Below are 19,111 nucleotides of genomic sequence, written 5' to 3' on the forward strand. Positions count from 1 at the left end.
CAAGCTCGTAGACCTTTCAAGTTGACAGTCAAACAGATATGATGTGCTGGATCGTTTCAGTGTTTTATCTGGCAGATAGCAATAAAGTTTTATAAGCTTTTTCGAGTCATTTTTTCCATAAAATAGCATCGATGTTTTACCGACTTTTCTATTTTGCATGTTCTCTGTGGGATAAAAGGTTTCATCTCAGAATGTGTAATAAATATTCTTCTGACTTTGTGCGCATGATAAACAAGAATCACTGCCTCTAGTTGCCTGCTAGAAACTGATGCCATCATCTAACTCTGTGTCTTGTCCTGGAAATGCAGCTGAGGCAAAGCAGCCACGCTGCTAGCCTGTTGTCTGGACTAGGGTCACAGTATATGACTTTCTGTTGTCTTCTTCCACAAGCTAGTTAGGAACAATTAGATGTTTTTCTTATTGAACATTGGCCATTTTTACATTCTGATAACAATAACTTTCTCCTCCTTTTCTTACACATGTCTTCCGTGATGCTGGGATACTTGTCCCAGGTCTGTTGTGAGAGCTTGTGCATGAGATCACAACTCCTCTGCCAAAGACAACATTTCCCATTAAAATCAGCAAACTGATTAATTGGACTGAATCAGGTGAAACTGAAGAATTCTACATCTGAGCACCTCAGAAAGAGCAGATCAGGGATGAGCCTCTGTTGCTATTTGTTGGACTTTGGCTGCTGTTCTCAGTTCCCATGTTTCTGAGGCCAGCATTCTTTGATCATGCTCCAGTAAATGAAGATCAGAGCATCAAAGGGAGTTAAATATGTTGGCAGTGAGTGTCACCAAGCCTGACTTTCAAGTGTGCAATGCTAAGAATATATTCAGAAATGCTCATTAAGTGAATTAGGACAGTTAGGCACCTAAGAAATTAAACCATGCAGGGAAGAAATTTGAGCACAAGATCACCTAAATCTAGAAATACTAAATATTGAAGAGAGCAAAGATATAAAGTTTTGTGCTTTTTTTTTAATTTAAGCTGGTCTTATTGACAGTTGTAAAATCATAGCTAAGAATTTATTTCTGCAAGTGATAACATATATAGAAAATACAAGCATGAATATTTCAGGGTTGTCTTCACACTCTTTTCTGTCTGGGGTCTAGAAGCAGACTATGTTAAGATCTATGGTGCCGATACTCTGACAACACAAAGAATACTTAGACACTCAGTGATAGAATTAGTTACAAGTCTGTTTTGTAGCTGTGTTTATGCCAAGAACAAAATTTCTCAAATAGTGTGAATCAATAATGTGCTAGCTGGTCACCATGTGTTAGAACATTTTTAATATTAAGCCTTTAGATTTCAGTAACTTACCCTTGTATTGCTACAATTATATTTTAGTATTTATCTTCTTTCATGTTTAAATTGTCTGTACAGTCAAGCTATGTATTCATTTTTTTATATGTTTACACATAAGTTTTAAAAATATTTTCTTTTGCAATCCAGGACTTAAGCTTAAGCAAAAGACTTAAGTGTTGTGTCTCTGCAACATGTGGGAGAGTTTTTACAGACTCTTATTCAGTGTTTTGTTTAGAGGTACCATAGGAAATTATTTTCATGGTTCAGATAGAATTTGGATGCACACATCCAGTATCCACACACCACTTTTTCAGGCTGTAGAGCCAATCAGTCTAATGATCTAATGTAGTATTTAACCTGATTCTCCTTGAAGTTAGAAATAGAATGCTTATTTTCTTAATCTCTGCTTGTCAGAAGTCTGGAGACAATATTAAGAATTTCTTTCCTGCTCGTTGTGGATTAACCCAGGTAGGCAGCCAAGCCCCATGCAGCCATTCACTGTTCCCAAGTGAGGTGGGAAAGAGAATCAGAAGGGTAACAGTGAGAAGACTCATGAGTTTAACAGGTAAAGCAGAAAACGCAAGCACAAGCAAGGCCAAACAAGGGATTCATCTATTACTTCTCATCACCAGGTAGATGTTTAGCCAATTTCAAGCAATCAGGGTTTCCTCATGTGTGACAATTATCTGGAAAGACAGTACCATAACTCTGATCATCCCATTCTCCTCCTTCTCCTTCACCAGCTTTTTTGGTTGAGCACAACCTCCTGTGGTGTTGGATATCCCTTTGGTCAGCTGTCATCTCCCAGCTCCTTGTGCACCACCAACTGACTTGCTAGTTGGGCAATGTGAGAGCAGAGAAAGCCTTGACGGTGTGTAAGCACAGCTCAGCACTCACAGCCCTGAGAACAGCCCTATGGTATCAATACTACTTTGGTCACAGATCCATTACACACACACATACTGGCTATTATGAAGAAAATTAACCATCCCAGCCAAAACAGGTACATTACGTTGCCATTATTTGGATCGTATTGATACCCTCTCATTTAATTCCTTGATCAGTCAGTCTAACACGTACTTTTAAAAACAAAAGATCCCAGAAAATATTGAGCTTTTAACCTTGACCTATTTTGCTTGAAATAAAAGTCAATTTAAAACACCCACTGGAGAACTGCTCCTTCACACCACATTTTTAAAATGCTGAAAGCACAATGAAATTAAAATGTTTTCTCATGGGAAAAGGTATTTACACAAATATAGGAAGTGTGCAATTTTTTTCACATTCCATTCATCATCATAAATTATTTTTATCACTTTCAAAATTGCACCTTAACTAAAGGCTCAGAGGAAGACTGTAGGCTGTTTGGATTCTTGTTTGAAGAGGAGTTCTAGCAACAAAAATTGAGGTTGTTCAGTTCAAGACATATTGTACTTTTTTCCCTTCCAATTTTGGCAGACAGTACAATGTGAACATAATTGGAATGTAAGAAAGATAAGAATGAAACAAGATTTTCTGATACTTTTGTCATTGGTAAAGGCTTTATTCCATGTATCCATTTAATTTGTTAAAGCTCAGTCTTTATATGTGAAATACTCCCAAATTCCTGTTTATTAAAACAAAAAATCATTTTATAATTTACTTCAGGACACTCTAAGATTGCAATACTTATGAAAAATACTGTCTGAAAATAGCCCTTTGTATATATTCCAAGTCTCACTGGGTTTGTTTTCTCTAAAAAATAGTCATTATCTTTTCCATATATTTTATGTTTATTACTGTTGAATATGATGGCTTTGCAAAGCTATGGCAGGGGGATTTATACTATATTTGCTAGTTCATACATCAACAAAATTGCTAAGTTGCAATTGAAAATTCATGTCAGCTGCTCTGAAGTTAGGAAGACTTTTCTCTTAAAATTTATATTAAATTTTCAGGACACATGATCCGTTTTCCACAGTGGCAGAAAAGAAAGAACATTTTCACAGTGACCTGAAGGAATCATATGTGCAAGTAATAGAGGTACAATGACCATAGATCTCTAAAGTGCTTTTTTACATTTAGTATTCAACATACAATCAACACTTCCATATGGTTTAGAGAAATAAAATTGCATTTCACAGCATAGTAACATGTCAGTCCAGCAGTAACTGTAATAAATATTTTATTACAGATAATCTACATCTCATTTAGACTTTAGGAAAGATACACAGTTTATGAACACATCATATATCACAATGCAAAGAGGAAAATAATGATGAAGAAAAGAAAAAATATCATCTATCATATCCTGGATTGCTTTTTGAAGCCACTGTGGTATTCTGTAATAATAATTAAACAATTACAAAATAAAAACATTTGATTACCAAATTCTTCATAATCTGTTCTCATTGCAGAATCCTGGCTCTTCAGAGACCCATTCACATAACATCACATAGAAAGCTGAAGGTAAGATAAAACATCCTACGGCCTCAAGCTCTGGTGGGACCTGTGTATTGTATTGGTGTTTTTAAAATGACACCTTACACTTTAGCTGGCAGAATACAGCAAACTACACAATCACAACAGGCCAGGGTGTGCTCTGTATACAGTTTTCTACTGACTTGACCATTATCAATAATTTACACTGCTGTATCTAATTTATTGTTGTTGCAATAGAAGTGTGGGTCAAAATATAAAATGGAATAAATTCATGAAGTTCAAACTTTAACAGACAAATGTTTTGTTCGAGAAGGAATATTCAGGTTGATAAATTCTCTGCCCTTCTACCAGACTCATCAAGAATAGAACATAATTGAATAAATAATAAAATTCTTAAAGTGTCTCAATAAATCTCTTGTGAGCACCCTCAAGCTTCCACAAGAAACTGCTGCTGCCTATGTGTGCCCTATTGTGATGCTTTTTAATGACAGCCCTCTTTAGATTAATACTTGCAAATGTAATTTGTCACCATGACCTCAGCTCAGCTGAAAGCACATGAGGTAGCAGAGCTCTGAACTGGTGTCCACTCAGAAATGTTTGAATTTGACAGTAATCTGCCTGTGAGCAAACCTTAATCTGTCTGATCAGTACTTACATAGCAACTGTACTGTATTGAACAACTACATGGAGTTTGGATTTTTTTCCTTTAATTTTTAGCTCAGTGATTTTTCTCAATGGTAACCAAAGCCAAATAATTTATAGCTTGTGAACCTCACAAAAGAGCCCATTTACAACTGTATTCTGCATTTTGTGACACCAAATGGAAACTGTGTTCTTCTATATGACTACAAAAGATTTTAGAACAGTGATCAGAAATGTGTTCTGCTCGTTAATGTTTGTACAGTAGCTGCCTTAAAAGAGCTACAGTTTCCTAGAGCAAATCATTCAGAATTCCACTACGCTCTTCAAGTTTAATAGGTTGAGCTCTTTGAGTTCTCCTACCTCCTCCTGATTGATGGTTTGTTTCTCCTTTTAATACAAAATTCAGTAAAATTTCCCACAGTGGAAAGGTTCTTTTAATTATAAAACACCAGCATGTGGGAATGATTCAATTTACACATCAGAAAAGTTCAGTTACTTGACCATAATTTATTTTTTTGTGCTGATCATTTACAGACCACAGATTCTTCTTCCCCTGCCCCCCTCCCCTTCTCACTTGCTCTCGTTCTATGTAAAAGAATAAAAATCTCAGTAAGCTGGAAATGGCTTTAGATATTGTATCACTTAGTCATCAAAACTAGAGCCTTCATTATCAGATTTTTTTTTACCAGCTTTTATCCCTTTCTCATTTCTTAGCTCTGTTGTCATATTTAATTTAAATGTATTCTGCAATTGCTGAGTAATACATTTTTTCCTTGTATCTGACAAAAGGACACTGTAGGGACAGATATGATATCTTGCTCATGGAACTGTGAACATAAGAGATATTCCAAAAAAGGATATTTGCAGTTCTAATGTTGCATATGACACAACTAACCAGCTCTTTATTTTTCTTTTATATATGTATATAATTAAGTAGGTAATACTGAAATAATGCTCTGGAACAGATGGGAGATTTTTGTATTTCAATGTACTTCCTCTATGGAGTACTAATTGTTTTTCTTGGTTTATTTTCAGAATATACCTTAGGACTTTCATTCATTGATAAAGTAGTTTTTAATGACAAAGCTTTGTAGATTCTGGATATGATTTTCTTAGCAAAATCAGAAAATTTAATCTTAATTTGTACTCATTATGAGAATAAGAGAAATAAGCAATAAAAATGTCTAGTATACCATTTATACAAATAGTTTTAAATATGTTTATAGATATGTTCTTAAATTATTTTTGTTTTCATCAAATGTGGTCTGTTACTAAGAACTATTAGATTAGATTGTGGCCATTTCAGACTGAAAAAGTACCTGTAGGGAATTGTAGGTATGCATCATTTATTCTAGGTTGTATTTATAATTTTGGTTCAGCTGAATACTTAAGAATATTTATTGATTGGCTACTTGTTGCCACACACATATGATCACAATGTCTATAATACTGAAATACATTATTGCTACTTCCTTGCTCTCTTAGCATATAATTTAGTCTGTTTTCCACTTTGGAAGGAATGTATTGCATGTTACTCTGGTAAAATATGTAAAACTTTGGGTCAGGGTCATTTCTTCTAATCCTTTTCAGGTATTTGAAAGGTGCTCCTACTTTACCCTGGCCTAAGTATTTAAACTAAAATCCAGTGTGAATGTGTGTTCTGTAGTGTGCCTATGAAAGAGACACTAAAAGGCTATTTTTGGAATATCTGCACCTGTCTCTGTTTGGATATGCTTTTATGTAGAAACACAAATGTATCCCTGGATAAGATCTAAGAGCTGAAACTAGCATGTTCTTGTATAAGAAACCAATGTAAGATGTTCTCTTCTATTGTTCCATTTAGCCATCACAGGCTAAAGGAAGCCAGCTTGATTTTACAAATTTAAATTTCTACTACTGCAGCTTTTTCTAATTCAACTGTACTTTACAGTATCCTGCTCAGTAAAGGGAACAATTCTGATCACATGAGGACAGCAATAACCAAGATCAACCAATACAGTAAAGGTCTCTCCAGTTCTTATTCAGGCAGGCATCTTAACACTAAGCACAGTCAGTATTTATTTCCAGAAGTTAATATTTAAAATTCTTTATGATCTCTGAATAAGCACTGGACCTTTATACTTTCCATCTGAGTGGCATACTCTGCTAAGTAGATGATCATGCACATGATCTCTTACATATTCTTACGTCTTACTTTTGGCTTTAATGGAATTGAACTCCTCTCTTCTTCTGCATCAGTACAACTGAAGCCATGAATAGACTGTTGTTTAAATGGCTTCTAAGGTTGGTACACTATCTGAATATCTCGTGTCCTGAAAGATGTGACCAACCACTCATCACTGCTGCTGCTGGAGCCGCAGGTGTCCTGTGATGATGCACCCTATTCTTCTTGGACATCTTTTGGTAGATAATTGCTTTCAGGTCTGTTTCATTTGCCAAGTTAGCCATGTAGTGTTATTCTCAGTAGGTCTGTGTTCCTGCAGTTGTCAGAAATTTCCAAGAATGTAAATCCTACTTTAGGGATGAAAAATAAACAAAAAGGCCCTGATGTCCGTTGGAAGCAATTTTTGAATAATTTTACAATCTTGTTCTTCCAGACCGTTATCTTGTGACTATTTACTACAGTAAACAGTAAGCTAAAATCAATAACCCTGTACAAAACTTACTAATGTCAATGGAAGTCTTGGCTCACAATTGTTATCACTACATTTTTTGTGATCATTTGTTTCCAGCATCTCTGACTTAAATACTAGCATTTTGTGCAAACTGTATTCATGGCAGTCAAATGGTGCTGAACACTGTGTTTAAGGTTGTTGTTTTAGTATTTTCTATATTCAATAGGTGTCCTGATGATACAGTTTTATGACAGAAGTTATTATTTTGACAGACTTTTTTGTTTTGGTTTGGTTTTCTTTCATGTGCATAAGAATGTTCAATGTCCATATGACTGCAATATTCTCAGACTAATACAAAGAACTTACGGTTTCTGCTGTATTGTATATATTTTTGGACACCCAGTAAATTTTTAATTTAGTAGGTAGGGATTACAGTGACCTAGTCTCTCCTGTTGTAATTTGGCTCTCTCTCTACACTACCTGCTACAGCATCTCCAGTCCTTGCATCACTGATATGAGAATCAGATATCACAGCTGACAGCAGACCCATCTCCACAGTACTACACATATTTTATTCTTTTGTTGTGTGTTTTGATTTGGTGTTTTGTTTTGTGTTTTTTTACAGTTAACCATCTCTATGGGTACTGTTTAAATGCTAGTATGATTCCTCCACATTGCTATTGAGTTTTTGTCAGCCTACCTATGTATTTATGAACTGTAGAGAGGCATGCCAGTGGTAGTATTTTTTCAAGTTGTCCTCAGTAGAATAAACAGGTACTGTACTCAGTCTTTAGAATTGTTATCTACTCGCAACAATCAGTCACCATGTCATTGGATGGATATTTTCATATTTTCAGATGCTTCTAGCATCTTTACACAAAAGTGCACTGACATATTAATTTTAAATCTGAGAAGTTATTTCTTAAAGAAAAAAAATCTTAGCCACTGGTAGGCAGTGATTGAAGATGAGTTTGGAATCTTCTCTCCATCAAAGCCAAAGTCCGCTTCCAAAGTCCTGAGCTGAGAGTCACTTTAGCTTGGGAGTCTCACAGGTCTGAATTTCTGGACATAATTGTCTTTCTGTACAGACAACTTCTCGCTCTTTCCATTCAAAATCCAATATAGGGTTATTGATGGTGTTGATTTCTGTTTTTAGAAAATTATTTCCTTGAAAGTGGAAGAACTTCTGGGTCCTTCTCACAACCAGGTATCTCTCTTCTGAACAGCAGAAGGAAGCTTCATGATTTAGCCCAGTGCTTTGTGTAAATAGTTCTAGAAATCTGGACTAGAGCCATGGTTCTTTTCTCCTGGTCAAATTCCATCATTTTAAGGAATTTGGAGTACCTCCAGTGTACAGCCCCTGTTGAAAACTTCTTCTTGAGATGTATTAATTTATTAATTCAATCTCTCAAGACAAGGAAGGTACTAAAGCTATTAAATTTTAGTATGTTATCATCACAATCAACATGATAGTTCTAATCAGAAGTGGCCAGAGTCAGTAATTACCTCAATTTTGCGAGGCTATTAAGCAGAGCTCCTGAGCACTTCTAACTTGACCTGTAAAACTCAGATGGCCTCAGGTGTAAAGTGACTGCTAAAACACATTCCTGTTTTGCCACATAAGCAAGACCCTGAGGCTCTTGGGATTCCAGCAGAAAGCGGAAATTAGTCCTTATTCTTGAGCCTCGGCACAACCTGCTGGTGTAGCCATAAGCAAGAGGCAGGAGCAATAGAGTTAGTGCTGTTTCATCAGGGCAGGGCTGACCTAATGCGTACAAGTCATAAAGTGACTCACTGTGAAGAGTTCTGGGAAATTTATTCTCTGTAGATGTGGCACTTAGGGTCATGGTTTAGTGGTGCAGGTGGCAGTACTGGGTTAGCAGTAGGACTTGATGATCTTAAAAGTATTTTCCAACCTAAATGATCCTGTGATTATTTTTTTCCCTGAAAACAAGAAAACTTGACTTTGTCCTTAGGAACTATTTCTGTCTTTAATGGCACAATTCTCCTTTGGGACATAAGCAGAGATAACAGGCAAAGTTATGGGTTCCTTCTTAGGGTACACAGCAATGGGGAAAATGCTAACTAGGGAGGTGCTACATCAGTACAATCCAGGACTTTCAGTACTGTCCTTTAAGACCCTTTACTGTTTGCCAAATACTTGCTTTTAGTTCTATGGCTTGTTGATATTAACAGAGATGTTATTAAATCCAGAATCAGAGAGTAAATATCTCAGGTGATAAAATATAGAAGATTTTGTCATTGCTGGTCTGTAAAAAATTTATACTAGCTGGATAGTGGAATAGTAACACATTACTTTCTATGCAGAAAAACATGAGTATTTTTCAGGAAAAAATGTTTACAATTAAATAGAAGTTTAGTTTTGTCACATATTATTCATACTCTTGAATTACATAGGGTGGAGCTTCTGAGTAGTGTATTACATTAAAAAAGAGCAGGAAAATATCCTTTAATAAGTCTCCTTTTTTTTTCTTTTTTTTTTAATTTTCATTTGTTCATACTGTTTATCACTTGCATGCCAAAAAAAAAGAAGGCAACGAAATTAAGATTTTCTTGGTTTCTTAAGAAAAATGTTAAGAAAGGTTGACAGTTTCACTTTTGCGGCATAGTAATAACATGTCTAAAGTACCCCAACTGATGCTGTAAGTATTGCAGCCCTGTTATTTGAAGAGACTCAATTATTTTTGAACAACTGAACTATAGGTTCAAACCGCTTTTTTTTATTTCCCTTCAAGAGACAAAGATCCCTTTCTTGTGGTTTGTTAGGATTCTTTGAATTACTTTTTAAGGCTAATTTGTGGTAGATTTTTGTACTGTGATTTTTATTTTTATTTAGTCTACTAAATCCATCTAACCTATATAGCCTGAGGGAGCTAAGTCAGGAAGCATAGAAAGCAAGAACACCTGAAGTTGGTACTTCAAGCTGAACCAGAAGCTAGTAGAACAAAACTTGTCAGCAAGTATTTTTGTTGAAAGAACTAAGAACTTTGTTTAATTTTTTCCCCAGCATTCCACTTTTATGTTGTAAAAAAATAAAAGGGATTTCCCTACGTTTTGTGTAAAATAAGAAACAACATTTGATTTTTTGCTGGTTTGATGTAGTTTAACAACCTGTGTAGGAAGTGGTAGAGTTTGCTGAAGCTAAGATTTGACCTCCAGATCTATTCTGAAGAGGTTTGAGACATTTTCTTCATTGAACAGTGATAGAAAAGGACATTTTCACACATGCTACACTTCTGAGTTGATGGCAAACTGGTCTCAGGTTCAGTCATCATCCGTATCCTTTTCTTCAGCATCAGAGAGATATAGAGAAGAGGCTGTCCACTGGCTCAGTATGCCTGAGGCTACTGTACAAATTATGTTGTTCAAAAAACTCATTTTAACAAACAGAAAGGTGAATGGAAGGTTTATGTGTGTCAGAGAGACGGTCATCGGCCAGATTTTGTTTTGGTAAGAAAAAGCCAAATAAGAACAGATCCTTTGAGTGACACAAGTCAATGAACCAGGTGAAACTCGGCATAAAATAAGAAACTGGTTGGTTACACACAGACTACAGAGACTTCCCCAAGAATTCTTCAGCAGTTTATAAATTAATAGTAAGTACCAAAATCCAGGTGTACAGAACATGTGTAAGATACAGGCTCCATGTTAAAATTTTAATATACTTGATAATAGCTGTGTCAGACACTATAAAGCAGTGTAAAATGTATGCTTCATTTATTCATTTGTTATCAACTAGCCACATGGGTAGTGTAGTTTATATAAAAGTAGAGATCTTCTACAGGGTCCTACTGAGTTTTGGTAGTCTCCAAAAATTGCAGCTCCAGCACATGTGAAGCTGAATGTGAATGCACAGTCTGATCAAAATTTGGTTTTTCAAGTGGAATTTCAACGCGTGCTATTTCACACCAAAATTGTGAGCAACAATGTTAACTCACTGGTTTTAAAAGAAAAAAAAAGTTGAAAGAGTGAAGGATTGTATTCCTCTGTTCTACTTATTACAGTTGATGAAGGTAGTTATGTATTTAGTCACTGAGACTGAACCTGCTGCAAGAGGCAATACAAGCTACCTTCCACAAATATCTAAAAATATGGTAACTGTGCCTGAGTACACAAGCTCCAGGTGTGATTTTGGAGACTTCACAAGTATTCCTATTACTGAGTACATATCTATCATGTGGGAAAAAAGGTCTAATCTGAGTTGTAAATGCTGAGAATTGCATGTCATTTCCTTTTGAGTGATAAATGCTCTTTTGTCTATGTAGATTTTGTTATATGTTTTTCACAATAATTCCTAACAGTGTGCTGTATCATTAAAATATCAAAATCTAATAAGTCAGCTGGCAATAAATGGAAAAAATAGAAATACATAGCAAAGATTAGTGATATCTAAAAGTGGTTTATAGGTCCTAGTGGGATTCCTCCTTTTTTAACAACAAAGTGCAGAGTGAAAGAATATGCACAGCTTTCTTTGTCTTCCTATTTCTTTTGATCTGAAAGAACAATCAGATAAGGCTGATTTCTGAAGACAGTTCAGAATGAACAGATCTCAGTTGCCCCCAGTGATAACCATCATTGTCAACAGGAGGCATTCCAGGTACTGACACTAGAGCCTTAAATGTTCAGATACTGAACATTTTATCTTTTATTTTAAAAACTACTGCTGGGAACTCTCTTTATAGAATGCAATGGATGATGAGTATTTAGAAGAAGAATGAACCCTGAAGGAGAATAAAGCCCAAGCCTCAGAGACTGCCACTGAACACCAGAAGGACAGAATAATTTAAGGTTATGGTGGGGAATTTCATGCACACAGAAAACACAAAGCTGTGAAAAATGGAAGGATAGAACTCAGGGGTTACAGGCTACAAAACAAAAATTAAAATAATTTTAAGGCCCTGGCCCTAATGAACATTTGTCCAGATCAGAGAATCGTTGAACGTTCTGTCAGAGTTCAGCAAAACTAAATGCTTCTTCACCGGGAAGGCTCAGAACTGGAGTATCTTGAAGTGTTGATAATGAAAGTTGAGGTATCTGGATTAACCCAGTCCACAGAAATGCTAATAGCTGCCTTCTGTAACCCATGTCATTTAGCAAGTGTTATCAGTCCCTCTAAGCACAATCTTCAGCTCTCAATTTTTGAAGAAAATACTGATTTTTGACACTGTGTGACAGTTTGTGTTTTACATGACTCACGTGTGTTGTACAAAGCTCACTGAACAAGGCACAATCCCAGGCAGTGTGCTACAAAAACCGATTATTTACAAATATAAGAATTGTAATATTTTTCTAATGTAAGTGTATTTATATCTTGCCTGCTGCAAAATGCTGCTGATTATTTTTTAAGTTAGTAGTTAACTATCTTTATGATTATCATAGTATTGGTAGTTTAACATACCCTGAAAATATAAATACTATTATCATTAATGAAGGATAACTGACTTCGAATGAGCAGATGCCAATGAATTACTAAGCAAAGGGGTTTTATGTGCTTATCACTGCCACTGCAAAATACATGTTATTCCTTGTCTAGTCTGTTTCCAAATAGTTTGCTCTGTCTACTAATCCCACTTACAAACTGCATTTAAACACATTAACTCCAGTCCTCCAGCTGGTGCCATTGTGTTTTCATGGGTTTTGGATAAATGCCTTCTGATTTTAGTCTCACAACTGGGGCAGAGTTCAGTTTGGAGAGTTTCCAAATAGGAGCTTCATTGACATATGTGTTCCCCTGACACGGAAGAGAAATTTGGGGTAGTTAGAGATTGACTCAAATCATACCGATATTTATGAACAAGTGGGCAACACACTTCTTTTGTTTAAATCTTAAAAAGTCTTAAAATTATCTAATTTTCACTAATAGCTAGTCAGACTTGAGTAGAAGGTAGTGAATCTTGTAGCCCAGCAGGATTTTTCAGGGTGTTGATACAGTGAATGCAGGTGCTGATGAACTGATGACCAGGTTTGTGGCTGTGGATGCCTGTGAGTGGTGAAGAAGACAGATCAAAGTCACAGACATTGAGAAGTACAACTAAAGGTCTCTTCTCTTCTTCCCCCTCCAATACTTTGATTTAGTCCTTGATCTTTTCACCAGTTTCTACTTGTGTGAGAAGGGCATGGTTTTTAGGACACATTCAGTATGTATCTTTGGTTTGGCTGTAACTATAACCACTCTTGAGGCCACATTGCCCAGTTTCCTAAGTGTACAGAAATGCCTGTTTTTCCTCTGAGTTTCCTTTATTGGTAATTTACTGCCAGTTCTGACCTGCAAGGAAAATGCAGCTTTTACTCGTATCCCTCAAAATAGATGCAAGTCTTTCTGCAGGAAGATCAAGGGAAGTAAGTTTAGGAAGCACCAGATTACTTTTGGGAACTCCATGTGTGTTTCTCTGGGGTCCATTTTTTTCTACCACCCAACAGTGATATATGACAGATAATGTTCCAGGAGGACAATTTTAAACAAAGAGTTGGATGTAATGTGAACATTATTGCTTGTCACACTTCACAAAAAAAATCTTATAGTGGTGGCAGGTGTGGAATATGATTTCTTATTTGTGTATCTTAAAACAATTTTTTCGAATGCAAATATAATGTACCAGGTGAAAAGAAAGTCAAATTAATACTACTTTTACTTATTGTTATTTCTAAAACAGTTTCAAAACAGGTGTGCATGAAGGCAATTGAAAACACTGTATAGAAAGCATATGTGGGAAACACCTGTAAACTTTAAGATGGGCTCTAGGTTACATAGAATTCCATTTCTGATAGTGAAACATGTTAAACTTAAACACTTAAACTGTGTTCTCTTTAAATAAACATAATCCAAATTCTAGCCAGCTGGGACCTTCAGAACCTTTACAAGATTTTTGTGTATTGTACAGATAAGCTTGACCATTGTGCTGGTGTTCTCTACTGCTAGAAAATGTACACCTTTAGGTAACTGGAGATTGAAACTGGTTTGTGAGCTTATATAAAACTAGAGAGCTCCATCTCACATTTAAAGTATGTGCAGCAGAAACCTGATGCAAAAGAAAACACATTTTCACATATATTTTCCCCTAAAAATGCCAAAGCTTGCTTTCTGTAGGTTTTTATCAGTGACACTGATCTGAAAGCCCACCTTGCTGATCTTTTTTCATAACTGCAATGCCTACATCTTGCTTTAATTTTTATGTAAAGTTATACAGTGTTGACATGTTCTGTAGCCCTTCTATGACAGGACAGTATGAAAACCTTTCTTTCCATGCCTACTGAAGAAATCATTGGGGTTAAATGACAGGGCTCTACCAGTGATTTGCCTGTCACAGACGACTGTAAATTGTAGCCTGTCTCCAGGATAGTGTTTAGACACATTCTGAGATTAATGGTTTTGCATAGACACTTTTGACTTCAAATGATTTTGAGACAAGCTCCATCAAGAAGATTCTTCCAGTCTGAACCCAACTGAAAATGCCTTACATTTCAGCTGTGTTTATGTGTAACTTTGTTGGTACAGAACAGACAGAATATGATATAAAAATAAAATGGTGTCTCATGTTCCAGACTACATAAAAATTTTCACCTCTGCTTTAACTCTTTGTGACAGATTTCTTTTTTTTTAATGGTAGTTCTTAACACTTTCAAATAACAGGCAGCAATGAGACTTTTTGTTTACATGACTGAGCAGGTCGTATTTTTCTCTGAAAGAAGTGCAGCTTGGAAGGAAGATCTGTATCCTAAATTTAGGAAAGAGGAAGCCTAGGTGTATTAATCACCTAGTAAATCCATTTAAGAATGTGCTAATTCATTCACTTTTCAGAACCTCAATTAGTAGTATGGGTTCTGCAGGAAATGAGATGTTATAATTCAGGAACCCTAACTTAAGACAAAGGTAATAATAAGGTTTCTATTTTGTTTAATGTGGAAATTAGAAAATGTTTAGCAGAAGAATGCAATGAATGTATGCTTTTTCACATGTGTGCTTTTTCACATGTTCTGTATTCTCCTGATCAAAAAAAAAAGGAAAACACCTTTTTCGTTACTATCAATTGGTTTTCAGCTTTTCAAATAGGTACTGAAGGTTTTTACATACAGTATCTGTGATTCTTATATTTGTGACTGAAACATTAAGATGTACTGAAGACTGAGATAAAAACAGATGTATTTGAACAGCAGGCCAGAAGTTTAATAACCTCACATACCAAATATTAGATTTGGTCTGTGCAGGAAGTTACAGGACTCCCTCCATGAAACCCCTCAGCAAATTCAAAGTGTCTTCAGCCAACCTACTAGTGATTTCGGTGCTCTTTCTGCTACGTGTCAGGTAAATAAGGTCAACGCTGGTCACTGCAGATAACAAAGTCCTCACATTGCTGAGTTGAAGGACCAGTATCCACCAGGAGAACACATGAAAATTCCGACTTCTAAGAGCAAACCAAATGGAATTTTTTTCCTAGTTGGCACAGGCCCCAGTCTCATAGTCAGTGATTAGCAGCCTTTAAAAGACATTAAAAAATAAAAAAGTTTCTTCCATGACGTTGCAAGACAAATAGATCCAAAGCAAGCCAAACTGAAGCCAGCTTGGTTGTGGCAACTGGTTAAAGCCACAACAGCTGGGGACAGAGCTCTTGTATTAGCATTGTTCAGGGTTCATGAAGTGACTAGAAGTGATGGCTTCTGAAGCTCAAGGGTGAAGTTTAAATTATGAACACTGGAAAGTAATTTATAAGCCTCTAGTTCCCTTTGTCAGAGAGTTAAGGCCATCTTTCAAGAGAAACCAGTTTTGTGTTACTCACTAATATGCATGATTTTCTCCATTAGATGTTGAGTTGTTCATGTAATGAGTCAGACTGCCATTGCCTTCACTTGCTGAAAGTGAATATTTAAATTTAAAATTAAAAAAAAAACAAACCAGGACCAAAATAAAAACAAAGAACACAAACAAACAAACCCCCCAACATACTATATTAGTATCTAAATACTTCAGCCATAATACCTTAACATGTTTGTTTTAATTCACCTATGGAATGTATCTGACACCTATTTTTTTAACAACTATAGCCAAAGTTTAGAAAAAATGTAAAGCACAAATAAGTGTATATAAAAAATTCCTATTCTAAATGTGATTAGTGCATGCCACTTGTAAATGTCAGCAGTTATTTTTAGAGGAGAGCACTTGTAAGATCTGGCAGAGAACTCTTGAAATGTCAGGAGGCTAAGAGGAAGCATAGCAGAAACCAAATACATACATAAATCTATTAGAGGATTTTAATACTAAGTCCATCATTTTTTTGAAAAGAAAAAAATCCAGCTGTCTTGAAACCAACCTGATACATCATAGTTCCCCTTCCATGTCAGAGGTATTGTGCAGACAGAAGCTTGTCTTTCTGGCAACCTGAGGAAAGAGCTCGTTCTCCCTTTTCCTTCTTGTTCACAAACAGATATTGTTAAACAGCATATTGCACTCTGCTTCTAAGAAGTGTGTGTTATGCTTGTGTAATTTCTTTCTGGCAGACTTATAAAGATGGGCCTCAAAATTTCTAAGAAGGTTTATACTCTGTCTTATATATCTTAAAAATAATACCCATTAAACCCTCCTGGAAGCTATAAAGTGGAGGGCAGTTCTTTGACAGCATTGTTCCTTAGCTCAGAAACAGCACTGTTATCACTTTGTTTGATATAGTAATAGCTGTATACTTGCCAGGTATACTCTATTAAAATATTTTCACAGTGAAATATGGGTCAGCCATGTATGCAGCAGTATTTCAAGCACACCTTTCATCTATCATAACTCTAATTATATATTTCTGCTTGCATATATCAAGGAAAGCTACTGAGTATTTATTGCTGCAAATCTTGATACCTCTTAATACTGAAAAAAATTTGTTTTTCATTTGTGCAGGAATAGCACTTACCTCTTTGATAATCATTGTGCTCACAAATTTCATATCATCCAAGCTCAAGTATGACATTTTCACTTAGAGGTTATGAAGAATATTTTGTTTGCTTGTTGTTTGGGGTTTTTTTATCCAAAGTTTTCTACCTAATTTCCATTGAAAAGTAGGTCCTGTGTCCGCCATGCTTATCAGTGCTGGTGTCTTTGCACCAGAACTCTGTCCTCAAAAATCAGTCTGAATCCATACAATTATTAAGGTCTCTTTAGACAGACTCCAGACATTGGGGTCACCAGAACAGAAAGCCTCCCAACGCTTTCCTATTTTACTCTTCTCATTTACTCTTGGAAAATTGCAGGAGATATATCCATTTTACAGATGTTATATAGTTCATTGCTTTCTTGGTTTACAGGAAATGTAATTTGCACCCTTTAAAAGTAGATCAGTTTATGGAAAACTATGCTCAGAGTTGAAAATAAAATGGACCATCCAGATAAACAAATGACATACTAATGACCGAAAAAACAACTCTCAGTTCTCTTCTATTGCAGTATGTATTCTGAGAATTAAAATACAGGATTCAATGATACACCACTGTATTTTTGCCTAAAAAGGAAATGACAGGACTGGCTGTGATAGAAAATGAAAAAGAAGAATAAGCAGTAGCTTAATTGCATTAATGTAATTAACAATTTTAAACATGATGCATTTTTCTTCTTTGGAAGCAATTTTTAGACTAATTTTTCAGAGTTCCCATAAAAATAAATAGCAAGTAAAAATTCTGCTCTCTGCCTAATCCTGGAGAATTTCAATAAAAATCAATCAATAAAAAAATTTAAGGGACATGATCAAATTTTAACAGATCCAAAATTTGACCACCAAACCTATTTTTACATATGCTCTTACCCTGAGAATCCTGCCCAAAATAAAGTTCAAATACAAATACAAACTCCCAGCTAGGCAGCCAGATCACATTAATGCGATTTCTTCCTAGCATTTTCAGGTAATCTCCTTTTTCTCCTTACTTTCTTCTTGTGCTAAATACTTCAATATATAAATTTATAAAATCTGGCTCTCCTTTGCTCTATTACAATAGTACAGCAGGCAGACAGTTAGAAGACTTGTATGATCATGAAGAAAAGTCTACTAGTATGAAAATACGTGTGCAAATAGTATCCATGTTGGGAATTCAATTTACAAGTCTAATGCAAAACAGTGTTTTCTCTCCTTATATAATTATTATGTGAAATTTGAGCTACTTAATATCAAAATATTTGGATAAATACTGGTTTTTATTTGGAACTGTATCAACTAGAAAGAGGGGAAAAAAGACTAAGCAGAAGACCATTTCTTTTTGCTGCATTTTATTCATAGAGAATATCACGAGTTTTATTCTTGATGACACTAAAAAGAAGATAGATGTCAGAAGACAGATCTTTTTGTACTGGTGTGAAAGAAAAATAGCTCACATAAAAATAAATAAGCTTGGAACTATAAAAATATTGAATATAAATATATTGTTTGTGAGAGGATAGGAATTTATTTTTTTTAATAGGGAATGGATAATGGCATAAGAATGACTGAGAAATTGCCGATGTCAAAATAGTGTTTCAGGGAAAATTACTGAGGAAAAACTAGGACAGGGTTCTAAAAAGTTTAAAAAAAAAAAGAAGAAAGAAAATGCAACCTGAGTTTAGGACCTAAATCCAGGTTCAAACCCTATACAGTAGACCTGATATTTGAAAAGTGTTTAACACTCAGGTTTTCCCACTGATATTAGTATTTAGAACACTGGCGTCCTAAGGACCTGGGCATGAATGTAGACATTTAACTGAAGGCTCCTATTTGTGTGATACTTGATTAATATCTTAATAATAACAGAGTATAAAGAAATTAAGGCAATCTGTAGAGGAAGGGTTTGTTGCAGGGGAGAGCTGTGTTCTTCATCTGAATCCATGGAGAATTGAGAGAAAGAAACTTAGGAAGCTTTGTATTGCCAGTACCAAGAAGATCTAATTACCAGGAAGAGTGATGGTGAGATTGTCACTTTTGAAAATGCGTTGTCTTGGAAAATAAATAAGAGATTAATTAAGAGGATCACAACTGTTTAAATGAGGTAGAAAACCAGATTAAAATGTGCTGGAGCTTAAGGAAGTCTAGAGAGAGAGAGGCAAAATAGTAAGGAAAAAAAAGGCCATAATGGAAAAAAAACTACCTGTGGGGAGA

At 35.5% G+C, this 19,111-nt stretch overlaps 1 protein-coding gene across 1 annotated transcript in view; it reads left to right on the forward strand.

Moving 5' to 3' along the window:
• Window positions 1-19,111, forward strand: part of TENM3 (teneurin transmembrane protein 3) — a 608,874-nt gene that overhangs the window by 134,780 nt on the left and 454,983 nt on the right. Inside the window, exon 2 of the mRNA XM_071556284.1 lies at window positions 3,711-3,762. The gene's annotated coding sequence lies outside the window, so the exon portion shown is untranslated. The remainder of the gene's footprint in view (window positions 1-3,710; window positions 3,763-19,111) is intronic.

Source organism: Pithys albifrons, chromosome 5, assembly GCF_047495875.1.
Source record: "Pithys albifrons albifrons isolate INPA30051 chromosome 5, PitAlb_v1, whole genome shotgun sequence".
NCBI classification, from domain to species: domain Eukaryota; kingdom Metazoa; phylum Chordata; class Aves; order Passeriformes; family Thamnophilidae; genus Pithys; species Pithys albifrons.